This window comes from Lontra canadensis, unplaced genomic scaffold (genome assembly GCF_010015895.1).
Source record: "Lontra canadensis isolate GAN:19392208 unplaced genomic scaffold, GSC_riverotter_1.0 scaffold85, whole genome shotgun sequence".
Taxonomy (NCBI): domain Eukaryota; kingdom Metazoa; phylum Chordata; class Mammalia; order Carnivora; family Mustelidae; genus Lontra; species Lontra canadensis.
Genome location: NW_022631079.1, coordinates 2835316 through 2853554, shown reverse-complemented (window position 1 = coordinate 2853554; position 18239 = coordinate 2835316). Strand labels below are relative to the sequence as shown.

The 18239-nt window shown below is 49.6% G+C and overlaps 1 protein-coding gene across 3 annotated transcripts in view; it reads left to right on the top strand.

Moving 5' to 3' along the window:
- Positions 1-652: 652 nt before the first annotated feature.
- Positions 653-18239, top strand: part of SGMS1 (sphingomyelin synthase 1) — a 179565-nt gene continuing 161978 nt past the window's right edge. For all 3 annotated transcript variants that reach the window (XM_032883013.1, XM_032883017.1, XM_032883011.1), the window contains exon 1: positions 653-742. The gene's annotated coding sequence lies outside the window, so the exon portion shown is untranslated. The remainder of the gene's footprint in view (positions 743-18239) is intronic.

The window sequence follows — 18239 nt, the reverse complement described above, 5'->3', positions numbered from 1 at the left end:
AGAGAAAAGGAGGGTGTGTGGACGAGATCTGTGAATTTCTTAACTATTGTGGTGTGGGTGTTCTACCTTCTGAGTTGTCGGTGGTTAATGAACATTTAATCCTATGACCGTTGCTCTGTCACTCCACAGGCAAAGCCCTTTCTCCATGTGTTGGGTGAGGAAGTACATTCAATGATAGTACAGCTCCTCAGCCTGAAACCATCCTGTTAGGATTTAGTGTTGTGGAATAAGGTTGGAACGAGAGTCACAGACGTGGTTCTTTTCCTCTCTGATAGTCGCTGGCGGAGCGGTCGTGGGAAAGTTCTCTAACCTTTGGGAATGTCAGCTGCTGCCTTTAAAATAATACTTTCCTACTCAAAAATTTCAAAAATCTTATGGCTCAAATTAAAAAAAAAAAGCATGTGAAAGGTCTTTGTAAATAACGAAGAAATTTCAAAGTTTTTCTTCTAAAAACATTAAATTACTATTAATAGTTTTAGTTAAGGATGAAAAATGGCTTAGACCGGAGGATGGTGGAGATTTTCCTTACTTCTGGTGGCCCTTTTCCCTTTTAAATGTCAAGAATGATTGCGCAAGAGAGTTTCTTTCCCCAGTGGACCCTGGGGTTCCTTCCGGTTGCCTCCTTTCTCATTTCCTGCCCTTACTATTCCAGGAAAGCCCTAGTGACCGAAGAACGATAGATCTTCTGAATTTCGAGGGCAGTGAAGTAGGAGCGTAGCAGAGGGCGTACGAAAGACAACACGTAAGTCACACTCTGCCTTTTATCCATTTGCAGACCTGTCATGGGTCTGAAGTTCTCCAGAGTCACTCCTGCTTTGTTCTGAGAGTGTATGTGAGGCCCTGATGCATGGAGGGGGCCCCCCTGCTCCACATCAGCCAGGGAAGGCCAAGTCTGGTTTGGGGAGGGAAGGAGACAGGATTGGACTGGGAAGGCAACACCAGCCAGAGTACAGACATGTGGAAAATGAAGGGCCCAAGGGGTAGCTTCTGCCAGAGTCGCTGGAGAGGATGGGAAGGGCGTCGTGAGCTCTCAAGCCACGTAATTAACAAGCACATTTATCAGGAAAAAGAACCACCCGGATTCAGGAAAATCTCTGCTTGAGTCTACACCATTTTTCACCCTTAGTGAAAACTCCACATAGTAATTTAATTGTTTGTAGAAGAAATTATGAGGGAAGGTTCCAGGGCCCAGGGTGTTCAGGAGCCATTTGGGGCCAGGACTTTTCCTTGGCTGTGGAATCGATTGTGATGGAGGCTCTCTCTCCGGGAAGACTGTGGCTCCACACTGGGACCGCCTGGGGCTGTGTCACTGGGCATGCCAGCCTGCAGTGTCACGAAGGGTTTACTCCAGAACCAGGTCAGCTCGCCGTTGCTCGTGTTGAGAAACAGTCTTGACCAAGAGTGAAAATCCCCTGCGTGGGACTGCGTTCTTCGTGATGGTGGCTGCTTTCCATCCTGGCACACGGTTCCCATTTCTATGTACACACGCAGATGGGATATTGCTTCTGTTGCTGCTTTTCCAGCTGGATAAGAGTGCTCGACTGTGCGTGGCCTTCCCCAGGGCACTCAGTTGTGTTGTTCAGACTCACCTGTTGCATGTGATGGTAGTAAATTATTTTTTCTAGTTTAATAAAATCCTTCTTGTAAAAATCTATCACAGGCACCTGGTGGCTCAGTCTAGCGTCTGCCTTGGGCTCGAGTCATGATTTCAGGGTCCTGGGATCGAGCCCTGTATCAGGCTCCCAGGGTTCTGCCCATCGGGCGGTCTGCTTCTCCCTCTTCTTCTGCCTCCCCCCTCCGGCTCCTGCTCGTCACTCTTTCTCACAAAAAGAAATGAATAAAATCTTAAAAAAAAAAATGCATCACCTTTTATCTGTTGCTCCACTTCCTTCCCAAATTGGGTATTTTGTTGCCAGTCTAATGGCTATAAGATAGTATACCACTCTGGTTTTAATTTGCATTTTCTTGATTAATGGTGGGATTGAGCATGTTTCTTTTAAGTGTTCTTTGGAGAACAGAGTTGTGATTCTAATGTAGACAGAACTTTCAGTCTTTTATTATATGGCTAATGTGCTTTTCTTTGTTTCTTTTTTTGTTGGGGGGTTTGGTTTTTGAAATATAGTCTAATACACTCTTAACTATATGTGTTTGGTTCATTTTCTTTGCTAATCTTTTTTTTTTTTTTAACTGACTGCTGAAGTTTTTGATTTGTGTTCTCAGTCAGTGTTTTTTTTCCTCCATGGGTTTGGAATGCATTCTGTTTCTGTTCTTCTGTGACTGCCGTGAAAGTACACTGTGCCTGCTTCACAGTTTTGAACTCAGTCCATACCTAAGGTCTTACCATCCCCTCTGAGAACAGTACGAAACTTGTAGGACAGCTAGTGAGGAGTGTCTCTGTTCTCATGCCTTCCTCCTCTATTCCAGTTCCGTGTTTTGCCAGACACATCAGACTATGGCCACCCTTTAGAGATGGTATGTTGAACTTCATACGTTCACCATATCTTGTGTCTTTTCCCTTCTTCCGTCCTGTACCTTTCACCTGCCTCCTTCAGAATTGTCTTCCCTCAGAATCACCGGGCAGTAGTTTCTCTTGATGTTGGTTTATGAGAACGTGTGTTTGTGTTGCTGTCTCGGTTCTTAGCAGACCATCGCTGCCTGCTGGCATGGTGGACATACCACTCGTTGTCCTGTGGCTTTCATTCTTGCTTTTGGGAAATCCACTGTTAGGTCTTTTTTTGGTCATTCTTTGGTAAATGACTTGGTTTATTTTGAGATCTGTGTGCGGCTTTTTGCGTTTTGTCCCGTATTGTTATGTGTTTGTATTTGTTATGTGTCATGTATCTGTACATTCATGCCATTAATTGGCTCTCAGGATTTCCCAGCCATTGGTGCTCTGAACATTGTCACTCTCCTGCTCGCTCTCTTTGCTCCTTCTGCTTTTGATAAGCAGATGTTAGAGCTTCTTTTTACTTCTCCATGTCTTTTAATTTGTAATTGGTATTTTCTTCCCTGTCCTTTTCTTCTGTTTGATTCTAGGTAATTTCTTAAGATTTAGCTTCCAGTTCAATAATTTTCTCTTCAGTAGTGTTGAATTTTTTTTTAACCCATCCTTTGAGTGTTTAATTTCAATGAAAATGCTTCTTAGTATTTTAACAAATATTTCATTTATTTATTTGAGAGGGAGCACAAATAGAGGGAGCAGCAGACTCCCCGCTGAGCGGAGAGCCTGACATGGGGCTCCATCCCAGGATCTTGGGATCATGACCTGAGCCGAAGTCCGGCACTTAGCTGACTGAACCACCAAGGTGCCCCTAATTCTTCATTTTGAGAAGCTCGATTTCTGCCTCAGGTCTGCCTGAATATATATATATATATATACGTATATATATGTATATATATATATATTTTTAAGATTTTATTTATTTGACAGAGAGAGAGAGAGAGAGAGGGAACAAAAGCAGAGGGAGTGGGGAGGGAGAACCAGACTCCCCACCGAGCAGGGAGATTGATCCCAGGCCCCTAGGATCACGACCCGAGCCACAGGCAGGCGCCCAATGACTTAGCCACCCAGGTGCCCCTACCTGAATATATTTAATGGTCTCTTTTTTGCTTGCTCATTTTTTCCCTCTCCATCTTTCATGTCTGTATGCAACACCAAAGAGAGTTATTTCATATTCTGTATTGGATAATGCTGATATCTGAAATCTTTGGTGGTGTATATCTGTGTTTGTGGCTTGTTTCCTTGTGTCCATGGTGAGTTTTGATAATGTGCTAATACTTGTTTGATAATTTTATGTCAGAATCCTGAGGTCTTATTTTTTTTTTTTTAAGATTTTATTTATTTATTTGACAGACAGAGATCACAGGTAGGTAGAGAGGCAGCCAGAGAGAAAGGAAGGGAAGCAGGCTCCCTGCTGAGCAGAGAGCCCGACATGGCGCTCGATCCCAGGACCCTGGGATCATGACCTGAGCCCAAAGGCAGAGGCTTTAACCCACTGAGCCACCTAGGGGCCCCCTGAGGTCTTATTGAAATATATGTGGGTTTGTCCTCAGAGCCAGGAAGATGCTATAGAACCAGCACCACATTTGTTTGCTTTGGGAATCCTGATTTTTGGTTGAGTTCTCCCTCCCTGCCGAAAATGGGGGGGTCCAGATGCCCTATCCCATTGCTGTATTCACCCCACCTCCACGGCAACGCCTGCTCTCTTCTTCGCTCAGATTTCAGTGTGCCATCCCTGCCGTGTTTTCCTCATGTTTGTTTCTTTGTCTGGAGTTAGCCAATGTATGAAAAAGTATTCCTCAGATTAATTTTTAAAAAGATTTTATTTATTTATCTATTTGACAGAGTGAGAGAGGGTGCGTGCACAGAAGCTTTGGGGGAGGGGCAGACGGAGAAGCAGGCTCCCTGCTGAGCAGGGAGCCCAATGTGGGAGTCGATCCCAGAACCCTGAGATCATGACCTGAGCCAAAGGCAGGTGCTTAACCAACTGAGCCACCTAGGTGCCCTCCTAAAATTAATTTATCCAGAATCTAATTCTAGCATAGCAGATGGGCCCTGCAAATACCCAGTCCACTGTAATTTATAAATTAGTGGTACCCAAGCACTGAACTGACTTCACAGTCAGTTTTCTGTATGTGTCCTTTATCAGTTTTCTTCAACTCTTTATCCGGTACATTATTTTACCTACGGCCAGGAAATAGTGCAGTAGCCATCTCCTTGAGAGCTTCCTAAACCGTCTTGACACTCACATCACATATTCATAGCCTTAAACTTTTGCCTGGTTGGTGGTTTTTTTTTGTTTTTGTTTTTTTAGTCCTAGTTAATCTACTAATCTACTAATTCTAGTTCATCTACTGATATTCACTTCCTTGGAAATTCATATCTTAACTTTTGGAAAAACTCAAAAGCACAGAGTTTTTATTCAGTACTCCTTTCTCCTGCTGCCCAGTCTATTTCCTGTTGGTGGGTCATTTTTTTTTTTTTTAAGATTTTATTTATTTATTAGACACAGAGAGATCACAAGTAGGCAGAGAGGCAGGCAGAGAGAGAGGGGGAAGCAGGCCCTGTGCTGAGCAGAGAGCCCAATGCAGGGCTTGATCCCAGGACCCTGAGATCATGACCGGAGCTGAAGGCAGAGGCCTAACCCAGTGAGCCACCCAGATGCCCCATCATTTTTCTTTTTATCCAGAATCCCAGGTATAGAAGATTCAGTGGTGGATCTCCTTGTGGATGCCTTTCTTCCTCACGCGACGTGTAGAAAACAGGTGTTTACTGCTGTGGATTAGAAGCATTGTCTCCACAGCCCCCCTCGTCTTTACTTTTGCACATCCCCTTAACAGGCACAGAAAAGAGCATGAAGTCTTTGATTGGTAACATTTCAAGATGCCTTGGGAATCGGCGCAGGAAAACGTTTTGTTTCAAAATGGATGCCGACTGAGGCTGCTGATTTAATAGTTTTTAAATTCATTCTGCAGCAGAATAATCACCTTGGGCAGCCACACTCTGACAGGTGCGTGTAGGTTACAGCTTGGGAATGGAAGTTACAGGGAGGATTTTTGTAATACCAGTGTAGTCATAAAAAGGCAGACTGCGGAATCGTTCCTGGGAGGCACTGAGCTCCGTGGCCAGACATTCTCTGAAGGACGGCCTGTGCCTACTGGCTCAGTACTTTCCCTTGGACACTAGAGGCGTCAGATGATTTGTGGCTTTTTCTCCCTTGGATGCAGTGACTTAGTCTCTGTCCTCATGTTTTGGGTCATTGTTGGCCTGTCAGTTCAGGCACTAGGAAGGGTTGTGGTTAGCTGAGCACTCCAGAAGCTTCTACCGGAGAGCCGGGCAGGAGATGCAGAAGAGCTGGAGAAGCTTCCCGAGGAAGCAACCCCCGACCCCCGTTCCCTTCTTCCTCGGCCTGGGGAGTGACTGGGTGGAGCGGCCACTGGCCCTTTGGACATCCCCATTCTCCTCTTTTACACTGAACATGTGTCCCTGGGAAGGCTGAGATTTGGATTGTTAGCATGATTCTAACAGTTTGTCTGAATGCAGTTTCTTGCTGTGAAGTCTGGACTCTGGTCTGGTCAGAGGATGCAGAGAGACAGCCCAGGAACGCACTCTCTCACATGTCCTTCTCAGGAAGGGTGTGAAGAGTGGGCCTTGACAGTCACTGCCAAGACGAGTCTGCTCACCAGCTCCGTCGCGTGGCCTGGAGCTGTGCTTTGCGGTGTGTGCCCTGCGCCCCATGTCTCTTGACCTTGGTCCTAATCGGGCTTGTCTAGACCACCAACGGTTGGCGTCTCTTCTCTCTGACTCAGCACGGGGACACTCGGCCATTTGTAACATTTTCCTCCATTCCCACATGAGGTAATGAACTTGTCTATTTCTAAATAAGGTTTCGAAAAGCGGGCTTATTTTTAGCACCTTCTTCTCTAACTTGACCTCCCTGCTGCTCACCAAATTCACATCCGAACACTTGTTGTCACATCCTTTATTGGATGCCTACAGAAAGGCCACAGATGATTTTGATTTGCCTTTATCCCAGTCGGGGTGTCCGGGGTTGGCTGTGTGGCGTGGAGGGAATCATACTAGGTTCATCGGTTGCCAGAGAGCCTGAGTTCAAGCTGAAGTTCTGTTCTAAGTCTGTAGGACTTTGGTTAATTACTTAGCTTGTTCTGGATTTAATTTTCCCACCTAATAGCTACCTGAATCAGTTCAGGTGCTAGAGCAGTAGTTCTCCCATGTTTTGCTCTTAAGAAGCCCTTTATACTCTTAAAAACCATTGAGGACCCCAAAGAGCTTTGCTTTTAGGTGGGTTCTATCTCGCATTTATGGTTGGCGGGAAAATCTCCCCCGAAGGTGTTCCCCATCCTGATGCGCAGAGCCTATGAATGTATGTATGGCAAGAAACCGCAGAGGTGCTGAATTCAGCTAAGGATCTTGAGATGGGGAGAGGATCTGGAATGATCTGCGTAACCACGTGACCACCAGGATCCCTATAAGGGGAGGCAGGAGGGCGGCAGGAGGGCAGAAACAGAGGTCGAGGTCTTGCCATTGCTAGAACAGAGGCACGCACGGCCAAGGAGCCCAGGCAGCCTCTGGGAGTGGCCAGTGGTATGTTTCCCCCAAGAGCTCTGGGAGGAGTTCAGCCCTACCGACACCTTCATTCTGGTCCCACAGGACTCGTTTTTAGATCTCTGATCTCCAGAGCTACAAAATAATCTGCATTATTTTAAGCCACCATGAAATTAAGTTAAATTTAAATTAAAAAATAATTCATTTAAAAATAACAAACCGTTATAGGTTGGCATAAATTACTTTGTTGGGGAAAATAAAATTTCCTAACTAGTAGTGATAAGACTAGCACTGCTTTACATTTTGTAAATTTCTTTAATTCGGCCTTAATAGGAGATGGATGCTCACATCAGCTCCTGCCTTCAGTCTCTTGTGGCGTCAGATGTCACGTAACCTCTAAACACTTTCCTGTATGCTCACGAGAGTGAGTGTTAGAGAGGAGGATCAGATCTTAGTGTTATTATTAAAATAGTTTTGGCTTGGGGCACCTGGGTGGCTCAGTCATTAAGCATCTGCCTTTGGCTCAGGTCATGATCCCAGGGTCCTGGGATCCAGCCCCACATCAGGCTCTCTGCTCAGCGGGGAGCCTGCTTCTCCCTCTCCCACTCCCCCGCTTGTGTTCCCTCTCTCTCTGTGTCTCTCTCTGTCAAATAAATAAATGAAATCTTTAAAAAAAGAAGATTTCTTCTTTAAAAAATTTTTTTGCTCCATGGATTACCTAAAAGGGATGTGGGGTCTCCCAGAAGTCCCCAGACCCACTTTGGGAACTTCTGGGCTAGGTGGGTGCCCCATGACCACACCTAGCTACAGAGGATGCTGGGAACAATGTTCTCATGCTGCATGCCAGTTACAAAAGTGGGGGTTCTGTTATTAAGAAAGGGAGAATGGATATTAAGGCATATTTAGGATTCTTGAATTCTTATTATATCAGATTTTGATGCACATAGTAGGTAGGTAATCACCACAATGTTGGTTTCCCTTCTCCTTGCCAGGAAAGATGGGCATTTTGCTTCGACTGCATCCTTTAGAAATAGCTATGACAGGGCACAATGGTATGTAGGCAGAGGCATAATTGCCGCGAATTGCATTTTTAGCATTTGTAGATAAATTACATAAGACATCTTTTGTTTGGTGCTCACAGGCAGCTTTTTGATATCTCGTTTGGGTCTTTTGAACTCAACAATATGCTTCCTTTACTTGGGTAGGAGGAAATGCGGAATTGAAACGAGATTCAGACTAGCTTTGATTCACAGTTCTTCTTCATGGGTTTGGAAACACAGGGGCGTGACATTTCCTCTGGGTCATTCTGCGAACAGTTCCTGCTGATCCCTGGCAGCATTCCGTGGCTGAGGGATAACCCAGTTCCAGTTTCTGATGTGAAAGAGCAGTTAGGAATATTGGTGTTCAAAAGCTTATTAAAAGATGAAAACAGTTAGGGCTTAAGTGGCTTAATTTTGAGCTTGATACAAGGCTCGGTATCTAGCCCATTAATTGATGACCGTGTTTGATGCATTCTCAGCACCGTCCTCATCTTTAAGTCAATTTTGGGCACGTGAGAGCTTGGGAGATTCTTTTACATCTTAGTGTGTGGTCTTGAACCACGATCCCAGACCCCTGGGGTGGGGGCAGCTTCGTGTCTTTGATGCCTCGGATTGTCCGTTGGGCAGACGAGCGGACCGGGAAGGGGAACTTTGATGTGGGGTGGAGGGCACAGAAGAAGCACAGGCGGTAATTTGAGAGCCTGATGCATGTGTTCTGGGAAGGTGCGCTTGTTCGGGAGCCCCACTGGGGTGGGCGCTTTGGGGGCCAGAGGGTCTCACCGGTGTCTGGTGAGCTTTCTGAGCTGGAGCTGAGAAGAGCGGTTTTCCTTGCTTTGCTGTTTGTCTCGGTGGAATCCGTGGTGAGAACGAGACTGAAAGCCCTTGGGTGGAACCTGCCAATCCTTAGCACCTCGCCTGGGACGACTTGGGGTCCCAGCCTCGTCACGGTTGCTTTGGTTACCCGTGTACGGGTACGATAGAGAAACTGTAAGTGAAACCAGTGGAAGGGTGACCCCAACAGCTCTTGACTATATTTCGGGTCATGATTACCTAGTGGTTCTCCACCGGGCACCAGCTCTCCCTGAGATTCGCCGGGTCTTCCAGGAGGGGAGAGTGTGTCTGACTGCCGTGCCCTCCCCTCTCCTCTTCAGAGGCTTACGGTCATGACCGCTGTCCCCCGGTCTGCCGACGGGCGGCGGGGGTCAAGATGCTAGCTAAGAGAAGGCCGTGGTTACAAGCCATGTAGTGATTCATCGCAACAGCTAGTGGTTTTGAAAGTATGCAATTATTTCCAAATAATTGCAATACGATGAAGATTGCAAAAGAAAGAGCGTTTCGATGTGGGAGTTCCTGCATTCATCACTAACTGTGAATGCATCCTATGTGTGAGGGGCCCGGCTAGTTCAAGGCCAACAGGGTCTTACCTGTCTCCCCAGCTCTTTAGCGGGTCTGGGGGCTGCCTTGGCAGCTGGCCCTCAGAAGCCCCCACACCCTGCTCCTTGCTGCCTGCACAGGCAGCTCCCAGGGTGTTCAGGAGACAGTATGTGACGGTTTAGGCAAGCTTAGGGTCTTTCTGGAAAGAGGCAGAATTTGCAGCGAGCAAACTGTTCCGTCTCTCCTTTCTTACCGGTGTCGTAGCTGACGTCCACAGCACCTGCTGTAAGGCTCACCTCCGTGTGAACTCCTGGTCAGAAGTCCCTAGACCCGAAGTCACGCAGGTGGAGCCTGGCCTTTCCCTTCCTCCTCTCCACCTCGAGGGCAGCTGCTGGTTTCCCAGCAGGTCCCAGACCGGCCCGGTCCCCAGCTCTGTCACGATGGGCAAGTCTTCTTTCTTACCCCCTCGTCCCAGCTCTTCTGTCCCATCCCCGCCCCCCAGATCCGCGGGTGTCCTGCTGTTTGCTTTGGCTCCGTTGTGCGCGGAGTCTTGAAACGGACTCGCTGTCTTGGGGCTCTGAGCGGTCTTTCCTTTTGAGACCCGTCGGTCTTGGTCCACTCCCTCTCGGCCCCCCTGAGCACATGTGCCGTGCACAGAGCTGCGCCTTACACGGTCACGAAACATTTCCCCACGGACACCAGGGGACGTGGAGGTGAGTCAGAGCATTGGGGCTGTTGGTACAGAAGCGGGGAGAGCACACGAGAACGCAGCAGTAGAGATCACCACCTGTAAAGGTGTGTGTAGGCTCGAGGGAGGACACTAGCAGGTAGCGGGGATGGAGCCCTTCTGCCCTGGAGGCCGTGTGGGTGCGAGCCCCTCCCACCAGAGGAGAGCCAGCTGCCAGCAACAGGCCAGAAGCCCCGAGGGGTTCCTGCGTCCCCAATTCCCAGTGGGATTCCACTGTGCCTGGCCTAAGCTGTGCACACCTCTGTAACTAAAGGGTCTCTGTTGGTGGAATTTGAGCCATTGTGGCAGGTGGTTGGAAGGGAGTTTTGGAGGCCATAGGTGTCTCTCAGGTGACATCACATGGGCACTTGTCAATTCTGTATTTTTTGGGCCAGACTCTGGACCTCAGTTCAGCTGTCCTGAGCCCTGGAGGCTTGTTTGGATTCTGCTTTAAGAATTTGTGGGCTGTAGGGGCACCTGGGTGACTCTGTTGATTAAATGTGTGACTCTTGATTTCGGCTTGGGTCAAGATCCTCAGGGTCATGGGATCGAGCCCCGTGTTGGGCTTTGTGCTCAGCGTGGAGTCTGCTTGGGATTCCCTCTCTCCTCTCCCTCTGCCCCTCCCCTGCTCATGTTATCGCTTGCTCTCTCTAGAATTAAAAAAAAAAAAATTAGTGGCATACTCAGTGCTCAGTGGCTCTGGTACTAGATTCCCTGCTCCCACAGTGAGGCCTCAAACACCGAGTCTGTGCGTGAGGCTGGACCCAGGGACCTGTCTGGTCCAAACCAGACTGTGTTTGAATTTTCCATGTGCTCTTCTCCTTCGTGGCTGGTACTGGTCACAGATGGTTATTGTGCGTATGTGTTCTTCTAAAGGCAGGACATAGCGCTCTCCCATTCACCCTTGTGTCCTGTCACCCACCCTGGGCTCGGTGTAGAATACAGAAGGGACAGGACCGACACCCAGCCTGAAAAGTGAACTCCTTTGTCAACAGTGGTTTGCACACAGGGCCTGAGGATAGATATCTGACATTTAATTTGGTCAAGAGAGAGGGCAAAATGTGTCTTCCAGCAGCAGTAATGGTTATAAAACCACAAAGGTCTTTTCCAGAATAGGTGCTTTGAAGGAACAGATGGATGCCCTGGTTGTGGTGGCGGTTGCACAAATCTGTACAAGTGATGAAATATTATAGAACTGTGCAAAACAAAAAAGACATCACAGTAACCAGGAACATGTCAAAACTAGTAGACTTTGGGAAAGGCCTGTCATTGGGTTCAAGGCTTTGGGCCAGCATCTGGTCCTGCTGTTGATAATTGCGCTGTGGTTGTGGAGGATTGCATCGGGGGGCTTGAGGAGGGACACGTGGGAACCCTGCTCTTTTTTGCAACTTCTTCTTGAGTCTAAAATCATTTCAAAAGTCAAAAGTGAAAATGAAATACCGCTTCCTACGCGTGAGAATGGTTAAACACCAGAAGAAACAAAGCCAGGCATTAATAAGTCCGTGCGGCTGGCGGGCTCCCGGGACAGGTGGCCGTGGCTGCTCTCTGGGGGGCAGTGAGGTGGTTTCTGGCCACGTCGAGCTTCTGCACCCCAAGTCAACTGGCAGTTCTGCCTTGACGAACCTGCACAAGAGGAAGGAGAATCCGAAAACCTGGAGGCTTCCTTCGTGACCGCCGCAAACTGTGAAGCACTGAATTCTCCTTCAGCTTGTAATGGGCGCACGAGCTGGGATGTTTTTCGACAGAATGCTGACTCTGCCGTGACAGGGACACACACTGTTACTGGAATGAGTCTCACATGTATTATCCCTTTTGTGAAAGAAGCCAAACTCAGAAAGGCACATCCTGTTTGACTCTCAAGGGTCCGTGCCCTGTGATCCCATGTCTCGTGACGTTCTGGACGAGGCTGAAGGACAAGGTCAGAAGACAGATGGGTGGTCATGAGTGGGCAGGTGAGGCTTGACTTACAAAAGGCATAGGGAGCTCTTTGGAATGAATGAAATGTTCCGCATCTTGATGGTGGAGGTGATTACGTCTGTATGGTTTGGACAAAAGTCAGAAAGGTGTGCGCTAAAAAAGATGGGTTCCTGCGTAAATGACGTCTGAATAAATCTAACTTTAAGATGAAACCAGCAGCAGCAACAAAACTAAATAATTAACGATGAGCTTCGGTTTAACACCCATGAGGACAGCTGCATCTGCTGCTTGTCTGTGTTTGGATAAGCACGTGCTGGGTCCTCTGTGGTCCAGGACGGCTCATCGGGACTCTGGCCTCTAACCATTCCCACAGGGGCGAGTGCTCTACTATTTGTTAAACACGGAGTTTCAAACAAGAGCTTTTGTTCGAGCTTTAGTGGCGGCAGTCGGAGGCACGTGTCACGATGTGAACATGAATCCAGTGTCACTCTGTCTCTTCTCCTGGCTCCTTCACCATCAAAAGTGTCATTAATGGGGTGCCTGGGTGGCTCAGTCGGTTAAGCGTTTGCCTTCGGCTCAGGTCATGATCTCAGGGTCCTGGGATTGAGCCCTGTGTGAGGCTCCCTGCTCCGTGGGGAGTCTGCTTCTCCCTCTCCCTCTGCCCCCCACACTCGTGCATTTTCTGTCTCTCTGTCTCAAATAAATGAATAAAATCTTTAAAAAAAAAGTGTCATTAACAGAGCAGACAAGGTTTTGCATTGTTTTCCATCTCAGCTGTAACTGTGCTGTGATCTCCCCCGCCCTGTGAGTTATAAAATGTCCCATCAGGTTCAGTGTGGTGGGAGGGGGGAGGGCTCTTCTCAGCGCCACAGTCCCTAGTCCAATTTAAATATAACTCACAAATATCAGCCGCCTGAACTGAAAGGTCCAGACTGGAAATGAGAAGATCTGGAGCTGTGAAGCGCTGTCTCCCGGTCATCCGCAGCCTTCGTAAGTCACAGTCCGAAGTTGATTTTGAAAGGAGATTTCCACAGTGGGCGCTTGGCTGTGATTTCGGGGAGCGACAGGTACAGGGCCCGCTGGCAAAGCCGACAGGTGGGAAGGGCCTGTCGGATGACATCAGGCTCTCCCAGCAGAAGATGCCTCTTTCATTTGAAACCGGTGCTCCCTAGATTAGTTTGGAATTAGTATAATCCAGTAATCATTTCTTCCTGGCTAGGAAAAACAGCTCCCTGTTCCCAGGGAGCTCCCTATCCCCTAGGCCCCGCACAGCCCCGTAGATCCTGTCGTGGCAGAGAGCCCAGGGGAGGAGGCCCAGACCCGAGGGGTGGTGCTTGAGGTGGGCCTTGATGTGTAGGTAGGATTGGGTTTGGTGTAGCAAAGAGAAAGCCCAGGCCGTTCAGGCAGAAGGAGCCTGAGTGCTGGGGGAGAGCCTTTTAGTTTTGCTTTTAATTAATTTTTTTCTCCAATTTTCTCCAATTATGAAAGCTTTTGTGGTCAGGGAATCATGACCTGGACACTGGGCAAAGAATTTCTTCCCTCCCTCGATGTCTACCTAAGAGTTAAGATAAAAGTATTACATTTATAGTAAATACTGAGTATCCAAAAAGATGTAAAATTTTAAGTCATTTACCCCTTTTTTGTCCGTATCTGTTTCTCTTGCTGCTCTCCTTAATCACCGCAGTGTTTGCGTTGGGAAGCACACCGTTATTATCAGGCTTCTGTGGGTCAGGGGCCCGACGTGGGTCTCCTGGGTTAAAATCAACATGTGAGAGGCTTTGAGTCTTGCCCACCTTCTGCCACTTTTCTTTGATGTGTGGCCTCTTCCTCCATCGTGTCCATGACCGCTCCTCTGCCATCAAAGCCAGGACAGGGTCTCTGATTTTAAGGACCCATAGGATTATGTAGGGCCCACGGGAGAATCCTGAGTTCTGCTGCCGTCTGAGTCTCCTCAACGGATCCCAGCTGCAAGATCCCTCAATAGCCTGTTTGCCAAGTGAGCTAAAGTCTTTACACTTGTAGGAGGGTTAGGATGGAGGGAACATGGGGGCATTACTTTGCCCACTACCTCCTCCCACCCTTCTTCTTTTTTTTTTTTTTTCCTTCCCTGCTGGTAACTATTTGGACACCAAAGCTAGTATAAAATTTAAAGAAAATTTTATCTGTTTGACCAGTATGTCATGTTATATACCTTAAATTTCTTTCCTTTATTAGCACCTGCCTTTGAAGCTAGACAAAAGTGTTCTAGTTAGCTGGTAGTGCTTTTTTTTTGGAAGGTCACAGACAATGCTGGAGCGACCATCACTGGACGTACGTCCTGACACATTTTTCCACACATGTCCATAGGGAAGATACATTGTGTGGGCTGACAAGAGTATATGTGGGTTGTTAACGTTGAAAGAACATGAGGGATGAATCAAAGGGCGAAGGAATGTTGATGCAGAGGAAGTTCTTCAAGAGTGCCCGGGGAAGGAAGCAGCATGGGCTGAGGGTTCATTCTGTGTGGTTCCCGTGCCACCGGACTGACTTCCTCTTTCTCGTTTGCTGTCTCACCATGACACGGGCAAGCTGTTGTTGACCCCAGTTTGTTGAGCAGGGAAGTGAGCCACCGAGGCTTGGTCATGGCTCTAGGGTCCAGTCTCCAGACCGCATCCCACCTGCTGACACTGGGGACACCATCCGTGTCAAGGACGCTGGGGGCACCTTCTGCCCCCTACTTCTCCATCCTCCAGTGTGGGCTGCAGAGTGGTGGGTCTTTTAATTCTCTTAGATGGTTACACTCTTTAAGTTTTGGAGGGTCTCTTATGTACATTCTTACATGATTTTTACTTAAAAAAATCTCACGGAATGAGCAACTTTTTTTTTGGTAGACTTTATTTGTCTCTGGGCCCAGTGTGGAGTGCCAGCTCAGGACCCCGAGATGGAGAGCCAGCCAGGCACCCGTGGCTTTGGTTTTAGGTAGAATTGCTGCCCTGCATTGCCCCCTGAGTGGCCTGGAGCCTGAGGTGGCCAGTGGCTCTTGACTGAGTGGCTGGGCTGTGGTAGGGGGTCATCCCTGATGAGATCTGTTGGAACTAAGTCGGCCCCATCCAGGCTCCGGCTGAGCTGCTGCCTGGAGCCCTGGTCAGAACACAAGTTCTCCTGGGAGGTGCCACTGGGGCACTCCGTGTAATGGGGTCAGAGCCCCTGAGGATGGCATGAGGCCATGTAGGGCTGTTGCTCCCTGAGAGCCCTAAGCACACATCCTTGCCAGCTTGGTCGGCCCGGCAGGCCCTGTGGGGGCAGGTGGCCATGAGCCGGCTCATTTGGGGAGGAGCGAGAGGCAGGTGGATGCCGTGGTAAGCTGCTTTGGGGACCAGTGACACCCAGGCTTCGGCCTTCCCCTCCTCTCTCGTACAGAATGGATCCTGTGGCTGTGTGCAGTTATGTCGGTTGCCGCCCCGGAGGGAGTGGTGTTCTGGAAAGGAGTGTCAGGGCCACCCGCTGGTTCACCCCTAGTGCGGCTGGCCGGGGCCCAGGGCTGCGGTGCTGGGGGGCCTCCGACCTTGGGCAAGGCTGCACGGCAGGCAGGACAGGGGCTGCCTGTGTGGGCTCAGCCCAGGGGCAGCTGCAAGAAGGGAGGGGGAGGGGCCCTTCTGTTTGGCTTTGGCCCCTCTCTAGAAGCTTCTGGAGGGTTTCCGTAGGGTTACAGTGTTCCTTAGGCAGGCTTGACATGGGGCATGTGCGTGGAGGGTCTTGGGGACCTTCCATGGGGGAGGGCCTGGAGGAAGGACAGCAGACAGGGATGGGTGGGGAGGGGTTGGGGGGACACGTGTTCTTGCCCCGTTCCAGCAGCATCCTGGGCCTGTCGGCGGGGGGCCAGCACTGGAGCAGCAGAGCCAGCGGCTGGGACACCCCGTGGGGTGTATGGACACCGGGTGCCGGTCACTGTGCTGGGCAGGGATCTTGGAGTCCGGCAGGGCTGCTGCTGGTTCGTGGGTCGCAGCAGTCCCGAGCTCTGTGAGCCCCAGCCCGTGACATCCCCGTCTTCGCCACCGGTCCGAGGGGCGTCCGGTCACCCGGCTCTCGCAGGGGCTGACAGCCAGGGTAAGCGGGGCATGGGTGAGCCCCTCACTCTGCGGACACCTGCGCCAGGTTGGCGCGCGGAGGGAGGCCACCACTCAGGAACCCTGTGCTGTGTGCAGGTCTTTCATTTCCTGCCGGAGGGAGTGGCTCCCTTTATCTCTGATTTTTTTTTTTTAAGTCTGATAACTTGGTACCAGCAGGACGTCCTGTCCCCCAGGGCCTGCTGTTCCTCCAGCTCCTTTTCTCTGGCTGCTGGAGCATGGTCTGTCCTCAACTGTGGGGCTCTGGGAGTGGCCACTTTTGCTTGCTGGGCTTCCCGTTTGGGGATGGCCCTGTCACATGGCGTGAAACTGAAAGCAGACCCACTGGGGACTTCATTATTGCAGCGTGGCCTGTTCCTGGGAACGGCGGGCACGAGGCACAGACGACGCAGAGGGAAAACGCAGCAGTGTGTTCTCCTCGACAGAGAGCATGGGGAGCCGAGGGGAAGGCCAAGTCTCTTCCCAAGTATTTTTTGAACTTCGCTAGTTTTGAGGCACTGGATATGCTGGTGTGGTCCTTGCCCCGTGGAGATGGTTGGGAGCTTCCTGGGGTGGGGCAGATCTTGAATCGATTTAACCCCCGGGGGGGGGGGTGCAGGCATCCCAGGTGTGTACTATATAGTCTGCGGCAATGCAGGTCAAGACAGTCACCTGGCCCTGACTGTGGGCTGCAGGGATGACAGGGAGGGATGCTGGGGACATGGGGAGGGTCTCCCCAGGCTGCAGGGACACCAGCAAAGGCCCTGTGGCAGAAAGGAGCTAGGGAACTTAGAGAAGCTGAAAGCAGGCTAGTGAGCTCTGGGACCAGTGGGGGGGGTGGGGTCATGGGAATGATCAGGGGGGTGGGCAGGGCTGGACTGTGCCCGCAGGGCCTGGACATGGAGGAGGTTCCAGATTTCCCTCCAGAGAGCTGTGGGAAGTGTGGGGCTGTTTAGAGAAGGCCGTGATATGATTACATGTGCGTAGATTTTAAAAGATGACCCTGGCTTTTTCTTAGTGAGTACGCATGGGGGCCGGGCATGTAAAGGACATGGGGAGACAGGTGTAGGGCTTCTGCAGGCATCCAGGCTTGTGAGGACAAGGCCTTGTGTTGCTTGGTAGGGGGGCACTGGAGATGAACATGGAGGAGTGTTGTGTTCAGGACCTGCTCATTGGATAGAGTGATACGCGGCTGTTGGAAGAGGGGTGGCACCACCTGGGCAGAGAGAAAATTGGGGCATTCGTGGTGCATTCATGGTTTGGATGGGGGAGTGTCTGCTGGACACTCTCCTTCTCCTCCGGGGGCACGCTCCCCTTGGATATTGTGTGGCTTTGCTCCGCGTCTCCCCTGGGGCTCTGCTTGGAGGGCCCCTTACTGGGAAGACCTGTGGGGCCACCTCCGTCCCACCCCTGCTCTGTCTCCCTTGTAGCTGTGCGGGCTGACAAACTGTGTGCTTGTTCTTTGCTTACAGTCCTTATCGTTCAGTGCGATGTGAGCTTCTTGAGGGCAGAATTTTTTTTTTTTTTCAAAGATTTGTTTATTTACTTATTTGACAGAGATCACAAGCAGGCAGAAAGGCAGGCAGAGAGAGAGAGGGAAGCAGGCTCCCTGCTGAGCAGAGAGCCTGATGAGGGACCCGATCGCAGGACCCTGAGAACACAACCCGAGCTGAAGGCAGCAGCCTAACCCACTGAGACACCCAGGTGCCCAAGGGCAGAAGTTTTTAATCTGTGTTATTCCCTTTGTGTCCATAGTATCCAGGACAGTGCTTGGCATAAGTACTTGTTGAAGGAATGGTGACTTTGATTTGGGTTCTAGTTTTTGTATCTTTTCAGACTTGATTGATTTGTAATTAATTAGAGGGCAGAAAGAGGTGGGCGGTGGGGGGGGGCTGGTATTTGATACTCTACTGCTAATTTGACACGTTAAGCCTTTTTTTTTTTTAAAGGCAGAATGAGTAGAAACATTTGATTTTTTTTTTTAATTCAGTGTTAGGTTAGGTGTGGTAGAAGAAAGCAACTGTGAAAAT